This window comes from Pipistrellus hanaki, assembly GCF_964339955.1.
Source record: "Pipistrellus hanaki genome assembly, chromosome: 18".
Lineage (NCBI taxonomy): Eukaryota > Metazoa > Chordata > Mammalia > Chiroptera > Vespertilionidae > Pipistrellus > Pipistrellus hanaki.
In genome coordinates, this window is record NC_140520.1 from 24,403,591 (window position 1) to 24,428,090 (window position 24,500).

Below are 24,500 nucleotides of genomic sequence, written 5' to 3' on the forward strand. Positions count from 1 at the left end.
CATTAAATAAATGGATAAATTAGTGAATTAAGTAGGCAAATTGATTCTTTACTGTCTGAAGAAATTTTTCTTTTCCAGATACTTATCCAGCGTACCTTTTATTTCTAGTAGGCCCTGTGATTTGTACCTGTTGGAAAGACAAATCTGAAATTGAAACGTAAAACTTGTGTTTCAGCCTAAGATATTTTTGAGTGAATGAGTGAATGAATCAATAAATGAATAAAACAATCAAATCTTTTTATAGATATTTATAAAGTCTGAAATTTCATTTGCCCTCTGCTGATATTTCTGTTAATCACAAATTATGCTGGCTTGAGCATAGTCTATTCTAAATACAATGAGAATTATGAATTAGTTTTGGTAGATAATAAATGTTCATTAATGCTCTTAACTTCCAGGGTGAGCTTAAAGAAACATAGTTTCTATTAGGTCTAGAGGTTTTGGTGAGGGTAGTAAAGAAATGTAAAAAGAACTGAGCTGAGTTCCTTTTCTTCAAATCTTTCTCTTGCACTTCTGTCTGAAGGAATTCTTATGGAATTCTAGGCAGCCAGTTTATGTTCAATGTATTCATTCCTGTTCTTGCAAAACCAGGAAAGAACTAGACTAGAGCCCAAAGAAAATACTGTATAGACCTGAGATTATTTAAGATAAATGAAACAAAACTACATTAGGGTGGAATGAAATTGGGGCTTAGACCCAAAATTTGAGCTAAAATTAAGAAAAGAATAAATTTGATTTGTATGATGTTTCTTACCTATCTAGCTGTGGTATTATTCACTTTTGCAAATGGCTAGTCAAGATTTAGTGGATTTGTGCTTAATTACTTCACCTAGGAGACATAACTAAGAGGATATCTTGGTACTTTCTTTTGGATAAAAGAATGATATTAAAACTGTGCTGTGGAGATTAGTTTTGGAGCAATGTTCAGGGACAATTGAAAGAGGCTAACGTTAGAGATGGAAGATCAACCAGAAGTTGTTTTGTTAATGGAAAATATGATAATGATGAATCAAACCAGTGAGTTAATGGGAATGAAGATGAGAAAAATTATAAGAAGAGGGTACTGTGATTGCATAAACACAGGGAAATAAACATAATGACAAATATTTGGTATAATTTACCCATCATGCAATAGACTACATTGCAGACACAAAGTTTACTACTTAAGGAAAAGTTTGAAGGAGTTTCAAAATTTGTGATATTTCTAAGTAAAATATATAACGCATACATTATCTTAGTTTACTATGTTTCTTAAGTTTACATTCCTTCTATATTTATTTATTTATTTATTATTCCTTTATCCAATATTAAGGTAAAAGTACATGTTAAGCCCTAACTGGTTTGGCTCAGTGGATAGAGCGTTGGCCTGCGGACTCAAGGGTCCCAGGTTTGATTCCAGTCAAGAGTATGTATCTTGGTTGCAGGCACATACCCAGTAGAGAGTGTGCAGGAGACAGCTGATTTCTCTCTCCCATCGATGTTTCTAACTCTCTATTCCTCTCCCTTCCTCTCTGTAAAAAATCAATAAAATATATATATTTTAAAATACATGTTAATTTAGTATGAATTTAAATCAACCATTAGTGTGATTGTGATTGGTAAATCAGAAAAGTTTATAAAGTAACTAGAATAGAAGCTAGCATAGAATAATCTTTAAATGTTAGTATCTTCATACTTGATGCCTTTTGTTGTTGTTGTTAATCCTCACCCAAGAATTTTGCATTGATTTTTAGAGAGAGCAGAAGGGAGGGTGAGAGTCAGAGAGAAAAACATCGATGTGGCAGACACATTGATTGGTTGCATCTGCATCAAGCCTACAATTGCAATACATGCACTTAATCGGAATTGAACCCAGGACTCTGAAGTTGATGGGCTGACATTCTACCCACTGAGCCAAACCAACTGGTGCCTTTTAAAAGCACTGTTGAGACTAAATGTCTCCATTTAGGCAAAGACTTCAAGCAAAAGGGGCCAACTAAATCCAAATTCCAAAATGAGTCGATCCCTTTTTATAGAACTTCAAAGAAGATGGTGTCAAGTAGTTTCCTGACCTTAGCTCCCCACCCTCTTTCAGAAGTAAAATGGTGAAAAATGAAGGGGCTTGGAGTTGATGGAAATTGAGGGTTTGTCTGAAGCAAACTATTGTGTTATGTGGTCCATCCATGCCAAGTCCTTTCCCTTCACTATAAGCACAATGAGAGAGGATTTGTGAAGATCACTTGCAGAACTTTGTGTGGATCTCTTGGGTTAAAGGGACATAGAAAGTTTTTATATTAATTCATAGAAGAGGAAGTTCATAGGACAGAAGCTGGCTAAAACCCTTCATGCAAGAAGAGCTGAGGAATGTTTGAGAACTGGATCCCCTTCAGAGTAGGTCAAAGTTTTTTGTTTGTTTGTTTGTTTGTTTGTTTTTAAGGATCAGATGTAGAATCTAAAGTAGAAATTTTATCCTGGAATTGTTGTGAAAGAGATCCACTAAAGGAGGCTTCTTATAAAGAGCCAGAGAGACAAACTCAACAGAAAAATCCTGAAATGAACCTTTGGATGCAGAAGGGGGTCATGTGTTATGATAGAGTGTTGCCTGAATCAAAAGGAAGTGCAATATGATAAACCCCACTAGAGTACTCAGGAGGAAAATACACCATTTTTAACTCTGGCATCAGACAGAAGTTAGCAGATAATACTCATGTCAGTCAAGCAGGACTTTTCTTATCTCTTACCTCTGCTAGCTATCCCTTCTTTGACCCTGGGCCTACTGAATGGAAGAAGTAAAATAAAAATCCTATTGAGATTTCTATTTTCAACAATGGTGGACTAGGAAACTGAACTAATACTCCCATGCGAAGAAAGAATGCATAGTCAAAATATTTTAAGACGATCTGCTTAATGACATGAGAAAGCTAACAAGTCATTAAAGATGTATAGGGCCAACATCTGAGAGAAGAAGAAAACAGATAGATAAATCCAGCATTAGGGGCTTCTTTTTTCTTAGAGGTATCTACTAATTCCAGAAGAGGTGACTGAGAGGATAAGAAGATGGAGACTAGATTTGGCCAGTATCTCAGAAAGATCAAATCTTTATAGATATAATGGAAGTTGACAAGCTGATTTATAACTTATATGAGAATACTAAAGACCAAGAGTAGGCAAAACAAGCTTGAAGAAGAATAAAGTTGAAAACAAATATCTGCCATATTTTCAGACTTATTATAAAGTATTTGGTCTTGGTTTATACATATAACAATAGATCAATGAACCAGAACAGAGAACCCAGAAATTGACACATATATCATCACTTGACTTTTTTTTTTCAAAGGTGCCAATATAATTTAATAAATGATGCTAGAACAACTAGATAGATACTGTACAAAATCTTACACATCATAGACCTAAAGGTGAGGATTAAAATTAAAAAGCTCTTTATAAAAACAGAATGCTTTCTTGACAATGGGGTGGACAAAGATTTCTTGTAAGGAGGAGAATGATCCCAGTTCTGAAGAATGAAAATGAAGAAGAGGATAAATCTGGGGTAAACCTAAATGGAAAATGACTGCATAAAACAACAACAACAATATATTTGGGGATATATAATATTTGAGTTAAAATATAAGGTAACAATGTAAGTTAGGAGGAAAGTAAATAAAAGTAAGGAATCAGGTTTATATTAAACTTTAATGATGCAAGGGTAATTCTGGGTTTACCACTGAAACTATAATCAAAGAGCCCATAGTGAGGAAAGAAATTGAATAATTTTTCAAAATTTATTCTAAAAAGACAAATGATTTTCTGAAAATAAACATACAGCTGTTCTTCTGAATACACAGCATTCCTGAAGCTGGTGCCATAAGAGAGAGTTTACATGGGTATCATGGCATGAAAATTACTAACCAGGGATTTCTTACTATAAAAATTTATTTCTAATTGAGAAACCAAGATGGCATCCTAGGTACGCACCTAAGCTGCTGCCTCACACAACAATTTCAAAACAACAACTAAAAGGCAGAACGGACATCATCCAAAACCACAGTAAAGCTGGCGGAGTGGGAAATCTACAACTATTGAATAGAAAGAAGGAGAAAGGCTCATGGATCAGTAGAGCTGCAAAGCGCTAAGGTAGGGAGAAGCTCGCAGGCTGAGAGGAAGGGCAGCCGAGTGCCTGGCTGGCAGGAGGGGAAAGGAAGCCACCAATTGCACTGAACCCTTTCCGACTGCACTGAACCCCAATCCCGGCTGAAACCCTGTGGACCCAGGCTCACACAGGTGGAGTCTGAACTGTAGAGAAAGGCACCTGCAGACTCAGAGACTGGGAGACTCGGGGGAGCTGGGAGCCTCAGCAGGCAGGGTCTATTGTCGCGCGCAGAGAGGTCTGACTGCGTGTGGAGAGGTCTGACCGCGTGTGGAGAGGTCTGAACACGGAAGTTGCCGTGGCCTCTCCATAATGGAAGGAGTCAGAAGCTCCAGACTACAGAGACCCAACCCAATTCCAGGCAAGTCCCTAGGGCACCCATGCTCTTGCAGGAGGAATCTGGACTGTCAGGAGGAAACTCAGGGGAGCCACGGAAGGCAGAGGTTCTGAGGCGCTCACACGGATAGGACTGACTGGAAGCCAAGACTGTCAGCTCAGCCCTGAGACTTCGCCCCATCCAAGCTGAGCACAGAGGCTTTTGCAATTTTGCAAGTCTGATCCTATAAGACTGTTTCCAATACAAAAGGTATCTCAGAGTAGACACAGCTGATACTCATATCCAATTGGCCTGGAGGTCAATTCCTCCCAGTTATACCAACAACAATCAAGACTTAACTACATCAAGGCTGTACACGCAGTCCACAAAGAGGATCACCAAGAATGTCTAAATCAGGTAACTGGGGAGGCTGACCCACTGGCCATATAGGACACCAAACACACAAAGCCATCCTACCAACTCTGGGAAGCAGCGAAAATGCTGAGGAAATAGATCTCAAACAAAAGAGATGGAGGAAAACAAAAGACTGGATATAGAGTTCAAAACCACAGTTAAAAGGTTTTTTTTTTAAGAATTTCCTAGAAAGGGCAGATAAATTTAATGAGACCCTCGAAGATATGAAAAAGGACCAACTAGAAATTAAACATATACTGACAGAAATAAAAAATATTATACAGAGACCCAACAGCAGACTGAAGGAACACAAGAATCAAGTCAAAGACTTAGAACACAAAGAGGCAAAGGACACTCTTCTGGAGAAGCAAGAAGAAAAGGGGATCCAGAAAGTTGAAGATAGTGTAAGGAGCCTCTGGGACAACTTCAAATGTACCAACATCAGAATTATAGGGGTGCCAGAAGAAGAGAGAGTGCAAGATATTGAAAACCTATTGGAAGAAATAATGTCAGAAAATTCCCCCACCTGGTGAAAGAAATAGACTTACAAGGACAAGAAGTGCACAGAACCCCAAACAAAAGGAATCCAAAGAGGACCACACCAAGACACATCATAATTAAAATGCCAAGGGCAAAAGACAAAGAGAGAATCTTACAAGCAGCAAGAGCAAAGCAGTTGGTTACCTATAAGGGAGCACCCATATGACTATCAGCTGATTTCTCAACAGAAACTATGCAGGTAAGAAGGGAGTGGCAAGAAATATTCAAAGTGATGAGTAGTGAGAACCTACAGCCAAGATTACCCAGCAAAGTTATCATTCAGAATTGAAGGGCAGATAAAGAGCTTCACAGATAAGAAAAAGCTAAAGGAGTTCATCACCACCAAACCAGTATTATATGAAATGCTGAAAGGTATACTTTAAGAAGAGGAAGAAGAAAAAAAGATAAAAATTATGATCAACAAATACATATATATCAACAAATGAATCTAAAAAACAAGTGAATTAAAAATCTGAGGAACAGAATAAACTGGTGAATATAATAGAATTAGGGGCAAAGAAAGGGAGTGGATTGATAATTGTCAGGGGGAAAGGGGTTGGGGGTGCAGGAAGAGACTGGATTAAAATCGTACATTTATGGATGAGGAAAATGGGGGGGGGGGGGTTAGGTAAGAGAAGAAGGTGGGGCAGGAACCGGGTGGAAGGGAGCTATGGGCGGGGAGAGGAGGAGAAACAATTGTAATAATATGAGCAATAAAGATTTATTAAAAAAAAATAATAATAAAATAAAAACTTATTTCTACCAGCATTTAATTGACATAAATAGAAATAAATTATTCAGAGAGAAGCAAACAAAGACAATAAATGAGAAAGGAATATATAACAGGGACAGAGCAATTATAAAACAAATAAAAAGGAGTAGATTTAACATACATAATGTCAGTAATTATAAATAAATCACAAACACCAATTGAAGACAGAGAATGTCAGATAGGATAAATACACAAAAGTTAGCTAATACTGTTTATAATACAAACACTTAAAATATAAAGATACAGAAATATTGGGAGTAAAAGGATAAAATTATCCTATTAAAAAAAAACACAAAAGATTATTATAGTAATATTATTAAATTAAGTGGAATTTAAGACTAAAATTTAGCACAGATAAAGAGGAATAGTTCATATAAAGTTCTGCTTGTTGAGGTAGAATTATTCCAGTTTGAAAGCAACATACTTCAAAATATATAAAGCAAAAATGTGCAGAGGTATAAGGAGAAATAGGCATATGCACAAGATTATAAGAGACTTACCACATTTCTATATTAACGAAGGAGCAGACAATAAAATAGTTACTGGTACTTTTTTTTTTTTTTTTTTTTTTTTTTTTTTACCTATCTCACCTTGAGGAAATCCTCGTCAATTTGTATAGCTCTAACTCATTCATTTCAATGTCTGAATAATGGCCTATTGTATGCATGTGTCACTGTGTGGCATGTCCTCTATTGATGGAAATATTCAATTATTTGCAATGTACAACATTGATAATGAACTGAGTTGCTGACTCACATGCTGAGTCATTGAGATGAGTCCTGTCATGTACTTGTGGCAGTGATTTAGAATAATTAATGTATTTCTGGCAAGAAAAGGAGCCTTTTAGTAGCCCCTCCCAGCCACACCTTCAGCAGCATCTCTTGGGTGGTTAGTGACAGTCCCTGTACGGCTGCTATCTACTGCTGTGTAGGATGAAAACAGGAGGATCGATGGTGGATCGATAATTGGCCAATAGGAGAAGTAGTGTATCTTTAATGCCAAAAAGCCAATTTACAAAATGGACAAATAAGCCGTGTTATTGGCATTAAACCCTACTTATTTTCTTTGATTCAATTTGAAAGAACCTTCTTTCTTTTTCAACTACTATTTGTTTTCTATTGCTTAGGCTCAAAATTCTATTACGTAGTATTCAAATAATCAAATCTTTGGCCCAATCTGTCTTCCAAATCTTGTATCTTATGTTCTTGACAACTGGAATGCTTAATCTTTCCCCAACATGTTCTTTCCTCAGCTTGGTACATCCTCTCATCTACCTCTGTTGATATCAGCTCAAGGGTTGGCATATTCAAAGCCTTCTCTGCTCTTGGCTTCATTCTCAATAAAAAATCTCCCCTCCTCTCAACTCATTTCATACATTAAATCTCTTGCATGACTTCTCACAACTCTATTTGGGCTTTGTGACAAACTGATTGCATGTCTTATTTTCTCTGTTAAATTATTAAACTTGTTAAAAAATAAAGCATCTCTTACTCTTTAAATGGGATTAGCATACTGCCTTTCATATATTTTATGGTCAGGGACATTGCTTAAACTAATGAATTAGAATTATAAACTAAAATGGGTATAGGTAATTGCACTTTTAGATAAATAAATAAGAACACAAATAGAAGGAACATCATTACCCTGGCTAGTGGATTGTGAATTCATAGCTAATTGGCTGTGGTTACCAGTAACTATAGAAAATATAAAAGGCTATTTGAATTTCAGAAGTACAAAAAATACTCAGGTTAATTAATTCATGTAGAATACAAGATATCGAAATAAATGTATTTGGTTTAGATGAACTAATCCATTGAAATGCCCTTCTTTTTTCCCCCTCCATTTTTTTAAGGTATTATATGTGTACATATCTTACCATTGCCGCACCCCCACCCCATTTCTATACATGCCCTCACCCCTCAGTGTTTTGCATCCATTGGTTATACCTATATGCATGCATACAAGTCCTTCAGTTGATCTCTTATCTCCTCCACCTCTCTCTAAGCTTCCCGCTGTAATTTGTCCTTCTTTTTTTAGAAAATATTTTTGTTTATTTCAGAGAGGAAGGGAGAGGGGGAGAGAGATAGAAACATCAATGGTGAGAGAAAATCATTAATCAGCTGCCTTCTTCATGTCCCACACCTAGGACTGAGTCCACAATCCAGGCATGTACCCTGACTGGGAATCAATCTTGACTTCCTGGTTCACAGGTTGATGCTCAACCACTGAGCAATGCAGGCCAAGCAAAATATCCTTCTTTATGTTAAATTTTTAAAAATTTACTTTTAAAATATATTTTATTGATTTTTACATAGAGGAAAGGAGAGGGAAAATTAGAAACATTGATGAGCCGAAACCGGTTTGGCTCAGTGGTAGAGCGTCGGTCTGCCGACTGAAAGGTCCCGGGTTCGATTCCGGTCAGGGGCATGTATGTTGGTTGCGATAGAGGGTGTGCAGGAGGCAGCTGGTCATTTCTAGCTCTCTGTCTCTCTCCCTTCCTTTCTGTAAAACATCAATAAAATATATATTTTTTTAAATCATTTTCTAGGAAAAAAAGAAGAAAAAAAAGAAAGAAACATTGATGAGAGAGAAACATTGATCTGATGCCTCCTGCACTCCCACTATTGGGGATCAAGCTGTAATCAAGGTACATGTTCTTGATCAGAATCAAACTTGGAACCTCTGGCCAATGCTCTATCCACTAAGCAAAACCAGTTAGGACAATGTTAAATTTTTTTTAGAAAACTCTTTCAGGAATAGAGCATTAAGACTATTTTATTTCTGGGTCTGGCAAGACCATTCATTTATGCTTTCTTTGTGTATCTTAGCTGTTCATTAGGTATATTATATATAAGAGATTAGCCTTAGATCTAAAATAATTCATATGCACAATTCTCATTGGCTTATGTGTTTTTTTAGGGAAAAAAAGTAAATGTCTTTTGATTTATTATACAACCATTGTAACATCTTTTTAAAAATCAACATTTTACATTTGCTTTTTTTAGATGCCTTTTACATAAACATTTAAAACCCCAGAAAATCTGGAGAATTGTATTAATTATACAAACTCAGATTAACCTTTTATATAGATATTAATTAAATGGCCACTCTCCAGTTAAAATCATTCACAAACTGGACTATGAGATGCTAGACTGGATTGTGAAGTGCTTGTAGCCAAAGGTCATGTATATATTAGTCTGAAATCTTGGTTTCTGGTGCAAAATTGATGTTCAATAAATGTTTCCTGAATCAACAATGCATGATTGAATAGGTGAATGAATGACAATGTTACGCTTCCTGCTAGCTATAGAATTAGAAGTAACATACCCGTCAGTAGAGCAAAACAATAAGCTTCATCTCCAATTGTTAGGCTAAAATTAAATTCAGAATATGATAGCGACTGCGTCAATTAATTACCCAAAGACATTTTATGAAGTATAATCAGTTTTAATAGGGAGAAATATTATTTTTATGCTTTATCCACCTTTTACTTCCATTAGGTATTTAAGGACTTGTTTCTACATGGTCATATTTGACTTTCGGTCAATGATGATTCAGATGGGACCCTTAGATGATTCAGAGGTATGTGTTACACCTAGGTGACCTATCATTTGCAGAATCTTTCCAGTTCTGACATTGCCCAGTTTTGTCTAGCCTGTGAATCTTATTAAGCCACAGATATATGACTACTTATTGCACATATAAAATTAATTTATAAAATACTAGCCTTTATGTGGAAGCCCCAGAATTGTTAAAAAAAAAAATGTGAGGGTCAGTAATGGGCATTTCTTCTCCATTCCTTCATGCAAGATAAAGATAGCTTATGAAATCTGTCGTATTTTTATTCTAAAACTATCATTACCATTGTCACTCATTATTTGACACTAATTATCCATTATTTACAGAGTCCTATATAAAGAATTGGCAAAATAGAAATCCCACTTCTGAGGGGATTAGAATCTAATTGGGAATACATGGTACAATGCAAAAAAAAAAAAAAAAAGTGAAAATAGCAATCTGTTTATCTTTGTATTGAGTTCTAAATGAATGTGCTTAAACTATTTCCTGTGATAAGGTCGTCACTGGATATCTATCCAGTTGCTAGCTACATTCAAATTGATCAATCTTATTAGTGTTGTAGGCTTTTATATGAACAATTGTAATAGCTGTCACAGTGCTTACTTCTGGACCACGTCTAGGAAATGTCCTGCTACCCTGAATACTGCCAGCTGGATGTAAGAGTGGTCATTAGATAGGAGCCACCTTAAATTCTTAGTGTTATATTTATGAAATTTCTTAGAACTATACATTTTCCTCCACATCCCAATAGACATTCCTGACATTTATTTCCTCCTCTTGTAATTTAGATCCCAGTCTCTCTTTCCTTCATAGGAAGGTAACCTCTTCAGCATCCTTCTCCCAGTTCCTTCCCATAAACATTTAGGTATACTCAAGTCAATTTCTCATCGAAAATAAAAAAATCCCTCTCCACCTGATAGCCCTGACTGGGAATCGAACCATGGCCTCCTGGTTCATAGGTCAATGCTGAACCACTGAGCAGCACTGGCTGGGCTCACCCAAAGGTTTTGAAATTGCCCTTGTACTTATTTATCTTCTTCTCTGACTATCCATGCTTCAAAGGCAACCACTTGAGTGTGATTATTGTTATAGCTTACAAAGTAATTGGCAAAGAGAAGAGACAATATTTGCCAAATGAAATTTAATTGATTTGCCTATGGTATGTGCCAAAGGGCCATCCCTGTCAGGTTAAAAGAAAAAAAAAAGAGGGTGGATAACATGGAGTAGCCAAATCTAGCAAGTATCAATGACACATCCTTGGATGACAAAGACTCATATTTTTACATCATTTGGTTTAATGTCAATTCAGAGAAGCTTGTTATGACAATGCAAAAGGAGCTTCTAATGGAATGTTTAGGTGTGCCGGTTACCTGGGAGTAGAAGAGCAGCCCAAAGCTAGCTAAGTAAATCATTGCACAGCTGTCATTAGTCAGCCATGCCCAGCTCAACAATTCCTTATCAATGGATAGCTTGTAATTTTCCTAAAGTTTTCATGGGAGAGCTGTTGACAAAATAAATGAGATGTGATATAGTTCAATTTTACACATCCACTAACTTAAAAGTTGGCCAAGGCTTCATTGAAACCAGATTTTTTTTTTTGTTAGAATCAAGGCTTATGAAATGCTTTCCTTATCATATATAAATATTTATATAATTTTAAAATTTTCTAATATTCCTGAAAATAGCCTTTATGACTATTATAATAGTAAATAAATTAGCAGTTACATTATAATGTTATTGATAATTGCAAGATTAAATAGTAATTATAGTGGCCTTAAATGACACCTAAATCAGATGACTTAATTGATATCTTCATAGCATATTACCCCAAAGCAGTAAAATGTACTTTCTTTTCAAGTGCATGTGGAACATTTTCTAGGCTAGACCATATGTTAGGCCACAAAACAAGTCTCAGTTAATTTAAGAAGATTGAAATCATATCAGATATCTTATCTGACCACAGTGGTATAAAGCTAGAAATCAATCACTAGAAGAGAACTGAAAAACACACAAAGACCTGGAGGCTAAATAACATGTTTCTAAATAATGAATGGGTAAACAAAGAAATGAAGAAAGAAATCAAAAGAGACCTTTAAGAAATCAAAAGAGAATGTAACAATTCAAATCTATGGTACAGAGCAAAAGTAATCCGAAGAGGAAAATTTATAGCATTATAGGAATCAAGTAAATTCTCAAAATAGCAATTCAACTTTACATTTAAAGGAACTAGCCAAAGAACAACAAATAAAATCAAAAGCGATCCGAAGAAATGAAACAATAAAGATCAAAGCAGAAATAAATGAAATAGAATCTAAAAAATACAAATGAGGAAATATATTACTAAGTAAATTATTAAATAATAAACACAATAAAATGCTATTTATATTATTGCTTCTTTCAAAATGTAATTGGCTTCTGAACTAATAACAGTGACCAATAAAAACTTTTAGTCATATAGTAACTTCAAGGTTTTTTTTTTATATATATCAGTTAATGCTCACTTTTCCTTATCTCCATCCCCAAATAACTCCCCAATCCCTTTTTAAAATACTCTAATAAATGCACCTTCATGCTAAAATTTACAATACAAAGCTGTGAAATATGATCAGTATCTCTTTTTTTCTTCCCCTATTTCTACTTCTTCTCTGCTTTCTTCCATTCCTACATCTTCCAGAATCAATGCATCTCTCTTTGATAACAGGTAGCAAATAAACACATATCTAGATAAATTTTTCAAAAAGATAATAAATCTTTCCCCTCTTACCAATCTTTGTCCTTGAGTATGGGCTACACTTACTGACTGGCTTCTAAAGAAAAAAGTTTGTGAAGGGGGAAAATCAATTTATAGTGGAAAACATTGGTAAACACTATGTTAAGGTTAATATCAAGGCTAGCATCCTCACTGACGTTAATATTGATAGTATGTGCTCTTGCTATAATGTGATTAGAAGGGCACTTTCTAATACCCATAGCCCCAGTCTAACAATGAGAAAAACGTGGTCCCTCCAGAATGAGGGACATTCTACAAAATATCTGACAGTTTCTTCTCAAAACTGTCAAAGTCATAAAAAACAAGGCAAGACATGTTGTCACATACTGGAGGAAACAAAGGAAATATAATGACTAAATGTAATATGGGACCCTGGATGAAAACCTAAAACAAACAAAAAGGACATTAGAAAAAAAATTATTGAAATTTGAATAAAGTTTAGTTAGTAGTAGTAGTATATCAGTGTTGGTTCTTGTGACAAATATACTATCCTATCTAATAAAATAGTAATATGCAAATTGACCATCATTCCAACACACAAGATGGCTGCCCCCATGTGGACACAAGGTAGCTGGGAGGGGAGGCCAGTTGTGGGTGATCAGGCCAGCAGGTGAGAAACAGGCCTGTAAGGAAGGGCAGTTTGGGAGCAACCAGGCCATCAGGGGAGGGCAGTTGGGGGGGACCAGGCCTGCAGGGGAGAGGAGTTCAGGGCAACTAGGCTGGCAAAGGGAGGGCAGTAAGGGATGATAGGGCCTTCAGGGGAGGGCAGTTGGGGGCAACCAGGCCTGTAGAGGAGGACAGTTAGGAGCAACCAGGCTGGCAGCAGAGAACAGTTAGGGGCTATTGGACCAGCAGGGGAGCAGGTAGGCATTGATCAAGAGTGGTTAAGGGGTGATCAGGCTGACAAGCTGAAGTGGTTAAAGGCAATCAAGCAGGCATGCAGGCAAGTGGTTGGGAGGCAGCAGTCCAGGATTGTGAGAGGGATGTCTGACTGCCTGTTTAGGCCCGATCCCAGAAAACGGGCAATTGGACATCCCTTGAGAGGTCCCAGATTGGAGAGGGTGCAGGCTGGGCTGAGGGACACACACCTCCACCCCAACCATGCACAAATGTTGTGCACTGGGCCTCTAGTGGTAATATAAGATCTTAACAATAGGGGAAGTTGGATGTGGTATATATGGAAATTCTATGTATTATCTTGGCAACTTTTATGTAAATTAAAATTATTCTACAACTTTAGAATAGAATAATAGCCTTTAGGACTATTATATTAATAATTAAATTAACAATTACTATTTAATAGTAATTAAATTTGAGAGATATCTATCAAAATATTACAACCTTTTATAACTCTGTTTCTATGATAAACATAATCAAAAAGTCTGTTTTATGGATCTATAATAACTAATATAAAAATCTAGTACACATACCACACCAAATGTCTTACAATAATCAGCATGTTAAAAAAATTCTACAAGGATTATCATTTCTATTATCTCAGATTATGTATAGTTAGCTGATTGTTGTCCTTTCTCTAGAGCTATTAGGACATCAATAAAATCCCAAGTTAACATGCTATTTTAGTACTTTTTGATACTTTGATATGTAAATCCCTAATGTAGAACATTAAATCAATGACTACATTTATTGATAGGGAGACCAGAAGGGAGGAATAATTAGCTTTTTTTTTTTTTTATTGACTTCTCTGTTGTTCAGTTTGATACATGAACTTGTGTTCTTCATGGAATATTTTCAATTCAAAAATGTAGTAAAGAATGATTATAGAAATATCAATCCAGACAAAATTTACTGGTCATCAATGGGGGACTACCTCTTAGTGGATATTAATTTTAGTCTTTCTTTCAAGGAATTATGTAAGAAATAAATATTGTAAAAAGAAAAGAAATATTGTAGATGGAAAAGAAACAATTGCTTAAAACTTACATTTATATTTAAAGCTCCATCTGTGAGCTAATTGAATAGATTTATAGTCTCCTAGGATGGTACAAGTTTGTAAGTTTTTAAAACTCTATCGGTAATTTTTTTGCTATGTTGATTCTTTTTCAGTTATATTTTTTTTTCATGAGTAGGAGCTGTCAGAGGAATAATTATTTATGGTTTTGAAAATTGCTGGCTTGCTGCTATTCATATTCATTAACTACTAAACACTCAGGGAATATGTGCTTCAGGCTAACCAAGAACAGCGATAAAATGTATGACAAATAATACTTTCCACTTCTACTTCCCTTGTAGGAAGTTTATTAGCCTTTACAACCACCCTGATGTTAGGAACCAGCACTTATTAAAAAACACTTTGTGTAGAAACACTGCCAACTTCATGCCAGCTGGAGTCTGAAGGGACTGGTTGGCATTAAGCTGGCGGAGTCACCTTTAAGCTTCACTTGAGGAGCCACTACAGCAATGAACCAGTTCTCGAGAGCGCTAAGGCAGCCAGTGTTTTCTGAACATCTCAGGAGTGTTTAAGAGTCTTGGTGAAGGTCTTTGCTCATCACGGGTTTTTTCAGAAGGGAGAGGTGTTGACAATGAAATACAGGGCCCAGGCTTTGATCTGAAAGCAACTGGTATTTTGTTTTTTATGACAGAGAAATTAAAAAATGTTACCTTTCTCTAGGTGTCTCTGGTAAAGCAGTTGTGTACATAAAATAGATGTAAAATTGACCGTTCTTAAGTGTAAAGATTGCAGAAATTTGGGAAGTGATTAAAGCTTTTTGAGTCTCATTTACCTTATCTCTAGACAATGGGGTAAAAAAATGCAAGTCTCACAGATCCCCATAGAAAAATAAAAAACAATGTATATTAAAATGCTTTTAAAAATGTAAGGCATCCATGCTTAGTGGACAGAGTGTTGGCCTGCAAACTGAAGGGTTGCATTTTCGATTCTGGTCTAGGGCATGTACCTCTGTTGCAAGCTTGATCCTCAGCCTATTTGGGGGCATGTGCAGCAGCCAACCAATTGATGTGACTCTCTCACACCAATGTTTTTCTCTCTGCCTCCCCCCTCTCCTTTTTACTCTCTATAAAACTCAGTGGAGCCTGAGCTGGGTTAGCTCAGTGGATAGAGCGTCAGAGTCACAGGTTCGATTCTGTCAAGGGCACATATCTGGGTTGCAAGCTCAATCTCCAGTAGAGGGCATGCAGGAAGCAGCCAATCAATGATTCTCTCTCATCATTGATGTTTCTATCTCTCTCTCCCTCCCTCTCCTTTCCTCTCTGTAAACAATAAAAATAGAAATGGGAAAAAATATCCTCAAGTGATGATTAACAACAGCAAAAAAATAAATACAATGAAAATGAAAACAGAGTCAGCAATCAGATGAAACAAATTAGATGGTAAATAATTTTTTAAAAAAAGAAAGAAAAAATGTAACACACATGTTGAATCTTTTCTCTGATATATTATCTGGTAGGTAGAGGAGAATGAGAGCAAATTGGCTTTTCATGTTCTCTTTTGACTACTTTTGCCACCTAACTCATGGGTATAATACCAATAAAAAGGATTGCTAAGTTGTTTTAATCATGAACAAAACCATCCATTGTTAGTCTTCTCCATAAAACCTGCAACTCAGTAGAAACTTCTGTGTTTTTTGGGTTTGTTTTGTTATAAAAACTGTGGGTTTGCAAAACACTGTATTATAAATATTTAACTTAATACAAGGCATTTGAATTGGTAGTCCATTAAACACATCTGCATTATTAGTGCCAAATAGGACGTTTTATTGCACATTCATTTCTCCACTTGGACATCAGAATATAAACCCAAATTCCTGTTTCCGGTGTATTTGTGCATGTTTGTGTGTCTGTGTGGGTTTGAGTGTTTAATACTTAGCAGATTTCCACCACCACCACCCCCCCCCCCCGCCCCTCCAGGCAGACGTTCAACAATTACTTCCAAGGATTTGTACTTATCATGATTAAACTAATGTTAAGAACAACATGTATGATGAAAAACAGATATTCTTTCTGTAAAAAGAAACATCTAAAAATCTTTTGAAAAATATAATTTCTTTATACCAAAATGGTGACTATATTTAGCAAAAGTTTCAGGTAAATAACATTTTTTATTGTAAATTAATTCAGATTTTACACCTGCATTATGCAATTATAAATGTGTGACTTTTTCTCCTTACGTGTTGAATACTGTTGAGGAAAGAGTGAAATAGGAAATATATATAATGCAGTCACTGAAATAAATTAACATTATGAAGATTGGGACATGAGGAAAGTCTGTTCTTATTCTGACTAGCCTGGAAACTTAAACTTTTAAAACTTTTTCAGTCCTGTGTCAATGCCTGGATATCCATCTGGATATATGCTAGGCCCCAGTTAACCCTGGAATTATCCAGCTGTGGGACTGGACATTCCCCTGACATACATTATCCAGACTGCCTGTCATCTGACTAGTAACCATCCTGGACGAAGGGCTAAGAATGCAGGACCGATTGTTCTCCAGAATCCACGTTTACTACTACAAGAACTTTAAACTTTTTTTTCTTCTTCAGCACACTTTTACATTTTTGCCTAGCTGTGTTCAACATTTGCAACCTCTAAGACCCTTCAGTAAATCTTTATCATTCATTTCTAGCCAAAGCCTTTGGACTCTTTTTGAGTTTGTTCCACACAGTTCATGTGTCAATCACAGACAGACAAATCTCCATATTCTTTTCTCTGCGTATTTTGCCTCTCCAACACATACGAGGCATGTGTTTTTCCTTGCTGAGAAATCAGCTATTTTTAATATATTTCTTTCTAAATTTAAAAATAGAAAGGGAAATTTCAAAACATGTCTTGCAAAATATAGAGCTGAATTATGTATATAAAATACTGCAGTAAAATGGTTAACAGTCATTAATAAATGTGTTTGCATTAACTGCTAAGTTACCAGATTCATACTCAGCAACACAGTGATGGTGACTAATAAAAAAATCAGTACTCTTAATCAGCATTATGGTATTTTCTGACGTGGTCATGAAAATAATCAGGTGTTCACATGCCCAAGGTGAGTGCCAATAGGTGCCTCCCAAATTCTTGCACTACCTTTACTTCCCCCCTGGGAAAATAGGAAGGAAGGGATAGAAGTACAGAGGACAGTGATGTAGCTTGAATTTTGAATCTCCTTGCTTTTTTACAAACTGAAATCAACCTGTTGATCCTCATTTGATACATTGAATATTGCCTTTCAGGGAGCTGGCCATCAGTGTGGTGTCAAAATCGAGTTCTAGTTTAAATCAAAGCTTTTAAAACTGAGAAGTAGTTGAGAAAATTAATTGGTTATTACAGCATTGAAAATGTCAAGCAATGTATTGACTGCCCAAGATCTACTGAATAGTATGTGGCAAACCTAGGCCAAGAAACATGGCATTTCATTTTAAAATCCATATCCTTCAGTCGCTAAGTAATAGAATTTAGATTCAGCACTATTCACATCTCTCCCAGGAAAGCAAAGCTATACAAAGCATGAATCCTATCCTCAAGTGCTAGCTTGAAACAGAAAATATACACATGGATGCTACAAGAAAAGAATTAAGACTAAACGTAAGTGCTTCTCTCTTAAGAACAAACAGAGTTTAAGAAGTTGAAAGATACAGATGGGAGAGTATAAAAAATAGTTTCCTGAAAAAGTATGATCTTAAAGAGGGCCTTAAAAAGTAAGTAAAACTTAGTCAATTTTTCTCAACCCTGGCCATGCATTCAAATTGCCTAAGGATCTTTTAAACACTACCTGTGCCACACCCTCAGAAATTCTTTTTTTTTTTTTTTTAACTCTTGCATGAAATGCATTCAAGAATAAGCTTTCCTTCCCCTGGCTGCCAGAATCAGCTTCCCTCTGGCATCCAAGACCTGGGCTTCCCTCACAGCCCTGGCTTAGTCTGGAAAGACATCCAGTCTAATTAGCATATTGTGCTTTTATTATTATAGATGTAGATTGATTTCAGAGAGGAAGGGAGAGGGAGAGAGAGATAGACACATCAGTGATGAGAGAGAATCATTGATAGGCTGCCCCCTGCATGCCCCAAATTGGGGATCAAGCCTGCAACCCAGGCACGTGCCCTTGATCAGAATCGAACATGGGACCCTTCAGTCCACAGGCCGATGATCTATCCACTAAGCCAAACCGGTGAGGGCACACCCTGAGAAATTCTGATTTAATTGGCCTGGGGTGGGGCCCAGCATAGTTTTAAAAAGCTCTCGGGTGATTTTAATGTGCACACAGGATTGAGAACCTTGTAGTAATACAATGAGGAATTAAAAAGGAAGAAGGAAAGTAAATGTTTAAGAATCGTGTGCCAATTTAGTCACCCTTACTCATTCAATAAAAACATGTCTACTTGATGTTATCATTGCACGAGATGATGGGTCAAACTAACATGACTGAGAAATGATGCTTGGAGTTTTCCATCTATTAAAGAGATTCTTGAGTAAACAAGTTATTACAAGATAACTTTACTGTAAGTTATAGTACCATATATATCTTGTGCTTCATAGCACATTATAAGAGAAAGATTTTGTTGTCATTGTCACTTAGAGCACTGGTTCTCAAAATTTTATGCAAATTGGGAACACCCAAGGAACTTTATAACATGTTGCTTTACTGCTCTCTGGGCCCCATACCCAGAGATTCCAATTTGGCTGGTTTTGAAACCAGAATTTAAAACAAAACAAAATAGCACAGTACCTCCCTCTGTTACTTCAATGCACAGCACTGAAATGGAGGCACTGGCCTGACAGAAGTTGAAGGTGCATTTGGGAGTCAGGTTGAATGCTGGACAAACAAGACATAGTGAAGCCTTAGTGAATTCAAGGCAGATGATCACAGAGGTTTTAAAAGCTTTGATTTAAACTAGAACTTGGAAGGGAAATCTTTAGAAGCATTCTTTGACAATGAAATACAGAATGATATACAGGAGCAGATTCCTGAGATCAACTTGTCATTAAGCACAGTAGCCACAGTGCTTAGGATCCCAAGAAAATACTTTAGTTTCCTTTAAACTTAGGAGGAAATAAAATGAATTTTTAGGTCAAGGAAAATGTTTTAATATGAGTAAAGAGTGAAGCCAGGGAATACATAAAATGAAGCCATTTTAACCAAATTCCTAGTTATTCACATTATGAAGGTTGAAGCATGAAGAAAAACATCACTTTTGTTCTAACTAGCATGGGAACAGAAACTTTGGAAAACTTTTCAGTCCTGTATCAATGCCTAAATATACATCTGAACCTCTAGGTAACCTTCTAATTATCCCCTGAAGGGCACACGCATACATCCACCTGACATCCATTATCCAAACTACCAGGACTGACCAGATCTCCTAGGACCCATCTGCTGGACCACTGGGCATCCATCATCCTGATTGCCTGGCATCTGACTCATAACCATCCTGAACCAATCTTAGGTTGTGAATACAGAACTTATTATTCTCTGGAATGCACTTTTTCCTATAGGAACTTACAATTTTTCTTTCTTCTTTGGAGTACTTTTGGGTTTTTGCCTAGCTGTGTCCCAGTTTGCAAACTCCAAGACTCTTGAATACATCTCTTTCATTTATTTCTTTTTTAAAAAGTATATTTTTATTGATTTCAGAGAGGAAGGTAGAGAGAGAAAAAGAAACATCAATGATGTTTGTGCCTGGACCAGGAATCGAACCATCACCTTCTGGTTCATAAGTTGATGCTCAACCACTGAGCCATACATGTCGGGCCTTTATCATTTATTTCTGACAAAGCCTCTGGACTCTTTTTTGAGTTTGTTGGAAAAATATGACTGTACAAGAAAATACCAAGGCCTCAGGGAAAAAACCATTATTCCTTTAACTTTTATTTTGAGCAAGACTTTGGATGTTATAGAATATGCTGCCCTCATTCTTCCACTGGAGCTGGAAGACGTGGATACCAGCATTGGCCACACATCTAAGAAACCTGAAGAATGTGCACTAATCAGTCTCAAATCTGTTATAACTGTTGTCCATAAACTTTTTGTTAACCGATCCATCTGTTTATATTTAAAATACTCGTCCTTTATCTCAAGTATGATCAGACTAAATATCTGGCTGCTCATTTGTATTTTCCAGGAAGCACCTAGTTCCAAAGTGCTATTTCAGCTGGGCCATTTGTGTAAAGGCTGGTTCTATTAAAGAAAGAGGAGAATTTGAGTTATTTTTAATCTATGAGCTAGTTAGTTTTAATTGAGTGCCTAAAGAGAAATTACATTAATTGTAAAATGGTCCACCCCACTTGAACCTTAACATCATTTGTGAGTGTCACTTCGCCAGAAATTATCCTATTGCTTTTTACAATATATATTGCTTTGGGTCAAAAATTATCTCCTCACCCAGCTGGCATAGCTCAGTGGTTGAGCGTTGACCCATAAACCAGGTCATGGTTCAATTCCCAGTCAGGGTACATGCCCGGATTGTGGGCTCAATCTCCAGTGTGGGGTCTGCAGGAGGCAGCGGCCTATGATTCTCTCTCATCATTGATGTTTCCATGTATCAGTCATTTGAGAAATTAGGGCATTCTTTTTTTTCCTCTCCCTTCCTCTTTGAAATCAATAAAAATATATTTTTAAAATGATCTCAAAAAAAGTAGCTACTAAACTGAGATTGAGAGGGCAGGAGAATGTGTTCATCTGAGTGAGAGTTTCACCATTGCTGTAGGAAGGTTTGGAGAAGGACATAATGGAAGGATGGTTCAGGTAGATAAAAATAAAGGAAAAACTGGATGTTCCTAAAGAAGTGCACTTGAGCACTATATGTGACAGGCTGTGTATCGGTGTGACATCATGGAATTAGTGGACCTTTAGGTTCCAGTGGAAATTTGGTATCACATCAGGTCCAGCTCTGGAATGCTAGATAGTTTTTATGCTGAATTGGAATTCGTGCTTAAGGGCATTTTCAGAAGAAAGCTCCAGAGAAGATGAAAATAGTCCATGACCAAAGAGATGCACAATAAAGTAGTAGTGATTTCAAGTAGTATGATGAATTACTGACTGTAATAGAGGCAGGGGAAGAGTGACAGGCCTAGTGGACTCATTGGCACAGTTTTTTGTTTTTTTTTTTTTTTTTTTTGTATCAGTCATTTGAGAAATTAGGGCATTCTTTTTTTAAAAATTGATCTTTATTGTTGAAAGTATTACAGAATCCCATTTGTTTGTGGGGTTTCTTTCCCCCCCCACCACCACCACCATTGACCCCCTCCATCTCATACCCACCCCTCCCAGGCCTTTACCACTGTGTTCAGAGGTTATGCATATATGCATATAAGTTCTCCAGTTAATCATTCCCCTCCCATGTCCTACTACGCCTACCTTCCCTCCGAAATTTGTGAGTATGTTCCATTCTTCTATGTCTCTGGATTTATTTATCAGTTTATTTTGTTCATTATAATAGATTCCACATATGACTGAGATCATGTGATACATATCCTTCTCTGACTGCCTTATTTTGCTTAGTATAATACTCTCCAGGTCCATCTATGCTGCTGCAAATGCTAAGAGTTCTTTCTTTTTTACAGCTGCATAGTATTCCATTGTGAAAATGTACCAGGACTTTTTTTATTCATTCATCAATAGATGGGCACTTGTACATTCTTAATGTTAAAGGGAAATTATTAGCCTTCTGTGTAGGGAATGAAACATAGAGACAGAGTATTAGAGCTAAAAGATACCTTGGAGGTGATTAAACAAAGCATCTACTTATTCAGGTGAAAAAAGCAGCATAGTACAATGGTTAAGAACATAGACTCTGGGGTCAGACTATCTGAGTATTTGAGTCATACCTTAAATTATCTAATCCTTTTATGTTTTAGTTTCTCCAATGGTAGAGCAGGGATGGTGATATATAGTGTCTTCTTTCTTGGTAAGAATTAAACGAGTTAAGACAAATAAAATGCTTAGAACAATAAGATGGCATGTAATAACTGCTCAATAAATTCTACCTATGTTTATTTACATTGCAGAAACTTGGGTATGCATTAGTAGGTGTAGACTGACTTATTTCCAGATTTCCAATACTTTTCCATGTTGACCTTATTGGTATTTGTACATCAGTTAAGTAATGGGACTTCAAGATTTAGTCCTATTTTTGCCTTCTACATTTTTGAGGTTTGGGTTATTTTCTGTTACTTGTATAATTATATTAACTCATGTATTAGGAAAATAGTTAAATTCTTGTTCAATAAACTCAACTTTATTCTAAAGACTATTTAGAGGCTATTATATCTGAATCAGTGGCAAAACTGACTAAGGCAACCAGTGCACTGAAATCTCTGGTTATTATGACTGACAAACTCTCTGAGATTATTTCTAAGTGATGGTACATGAGGTAAGGCTCATGTATTCCTAAACTAAAGCTTAGTGTGTATTTTCTTTGTGATTAAGATGTGTTTCCCGGTTTGAGGTAATGTCCCCCCATGACAATGGATAAGATTATGGATGACATTCTATAAATCCACAAATGTTGATACTGACAGACATGCTGCAGGAAGGGAAGGCAATACACCAGGAATATGTGTCTAATTCTCCATGATGCAAAGTGGGGGTTCAACATAAGCAATCTGTCATGTCACCAGTTGATCAATCTGGTAAATGGTGCTATATAGAGGCCTTGACATTGGCTTCTGCTATTGGCAAATTGGGCACTTGGCAATGACTAACCAGATTGGCCTTCATTAGTTGGAAATCTATGTTGTTGACCCTTTTCATGGTTTCTATCCTTGTTAAAAGAGTCTCATTGACATCCTGGTAAGAACCATTCTTCTGGTGAATATGTCCTTGGCATATAAAATCCTCATACTCTGTGCTTATCTTAGATGTCCATTCTCAAATCTCATTTTCTAATTTTCGTATTACAAACTTCTGATTTTGTTTTCTTTTAAAGTCTCTGTCCAGTTAGCTAACCCAGCTGGTGGCTTGGCAAATAAAACCTCCCAACTCGACTGTCCTTCATATTTCCTGCTGGTGTCTCCCATCAGCTAAACCATCAGGAAGTGAGAGGGGGTCTCTGATAGGCTCATGAGTCAGATTCCCAGGGCACATGAAGGGAAAGGGGGAAGAGTCTACCCCGGAGGTTTCATCGGCTAACCTGAGATTTCGTTCTGATACAAAGCACTGCAGTTGTTTTGATTGTTCCTTTGTGAAAAAGAAGCGTGAATGCACACATGCATATACATTGCACCTTGTACGTTTTCATTTAGATGAAGGATATAAATAAGGTGTCAGTAAGGCAATGGTGCAAGTAACCTCTCTCTGGGCTTCTATTTCAACCGTGATGGTGTGGCACTCCAGGGTATGGGCCACTTCTTCCGAGTGTTGGAGAAAAGAAGTTCAAGGTCACTGAGCTTCTTTTTAAGATGCAAAACCAGCGAGGTGGTTGCATTGTTCTCCATTATGTACAGAACCCTTCCCAAGAAGAGTGGGGCAAAACTCGGGACAAAACTCAGGACACCATAAAAGCTGCCCTGTTCTTAGAGAAGAACCTGAACCAATCCCTTTTAAGCTGCATGCCCTAGGTTCTGCCCATAAAGACCCTCATCTCTTACTTCCTGGATGAGCAGGTGAAACTCATCAAGAAGATGGGCAACCAGCTGACTGACTACTACAGACTGGCCAGCTCCCAGGCTAGGCTGGGTGGTCCCCAAACTGGGCTGGGCAGCCCTGAGGCTAGGCTGGGCAGCCCTCAGGCTGGGCTGGGCGAGTATCTATTTGAAAGGATCACCTCAAGCATAACAAGGAGCCTTTGGAGCCCAGAGGCCTTTGAGAGGCCCTTCTGCATTTCTCTGGTGTCTAGCTTTTTGCCTGAGCCTTTCCCTGAAACCATTAGCCTTTCTTTTAACCACCCTGAAGCCCTCTCTCATGCATTAGACCAAATGGAAACAATAAAAAGCTTTTGCATCAAAGAAAAAAAAAAAAAAAAAAAAGAAAAATATTTTTTGGGGGTCCTGGCCAGGTAGTTCAGTTGGTTAGAGCATC

General features: G+C 36.8%; 1 pseudogene across 1 annotated transcript in view; it reads left to right on the forward strand.

The window, feature by feature from the left end:
* The window catches only part of LOC311613054 (ferritin light chain-like), a 44,087-nt pseudogene extending 19,799 nt beyond the window's left edge, over window positions 1–24,288 (forward strand). Inside the window, exons 2-3 of the transcript in view lie at window positions 20,365–20,560; window positions 23,755–24,288. The product of the transcript in view is annotated as a ferritin light chain-like (transcript). The remainder of the gene's footprint in view (window positions 1–20,364; window positions 20,561–23,754) is intronic.
* Window positions 24,289–24,500: the final 212 nt, after the last annotated feature.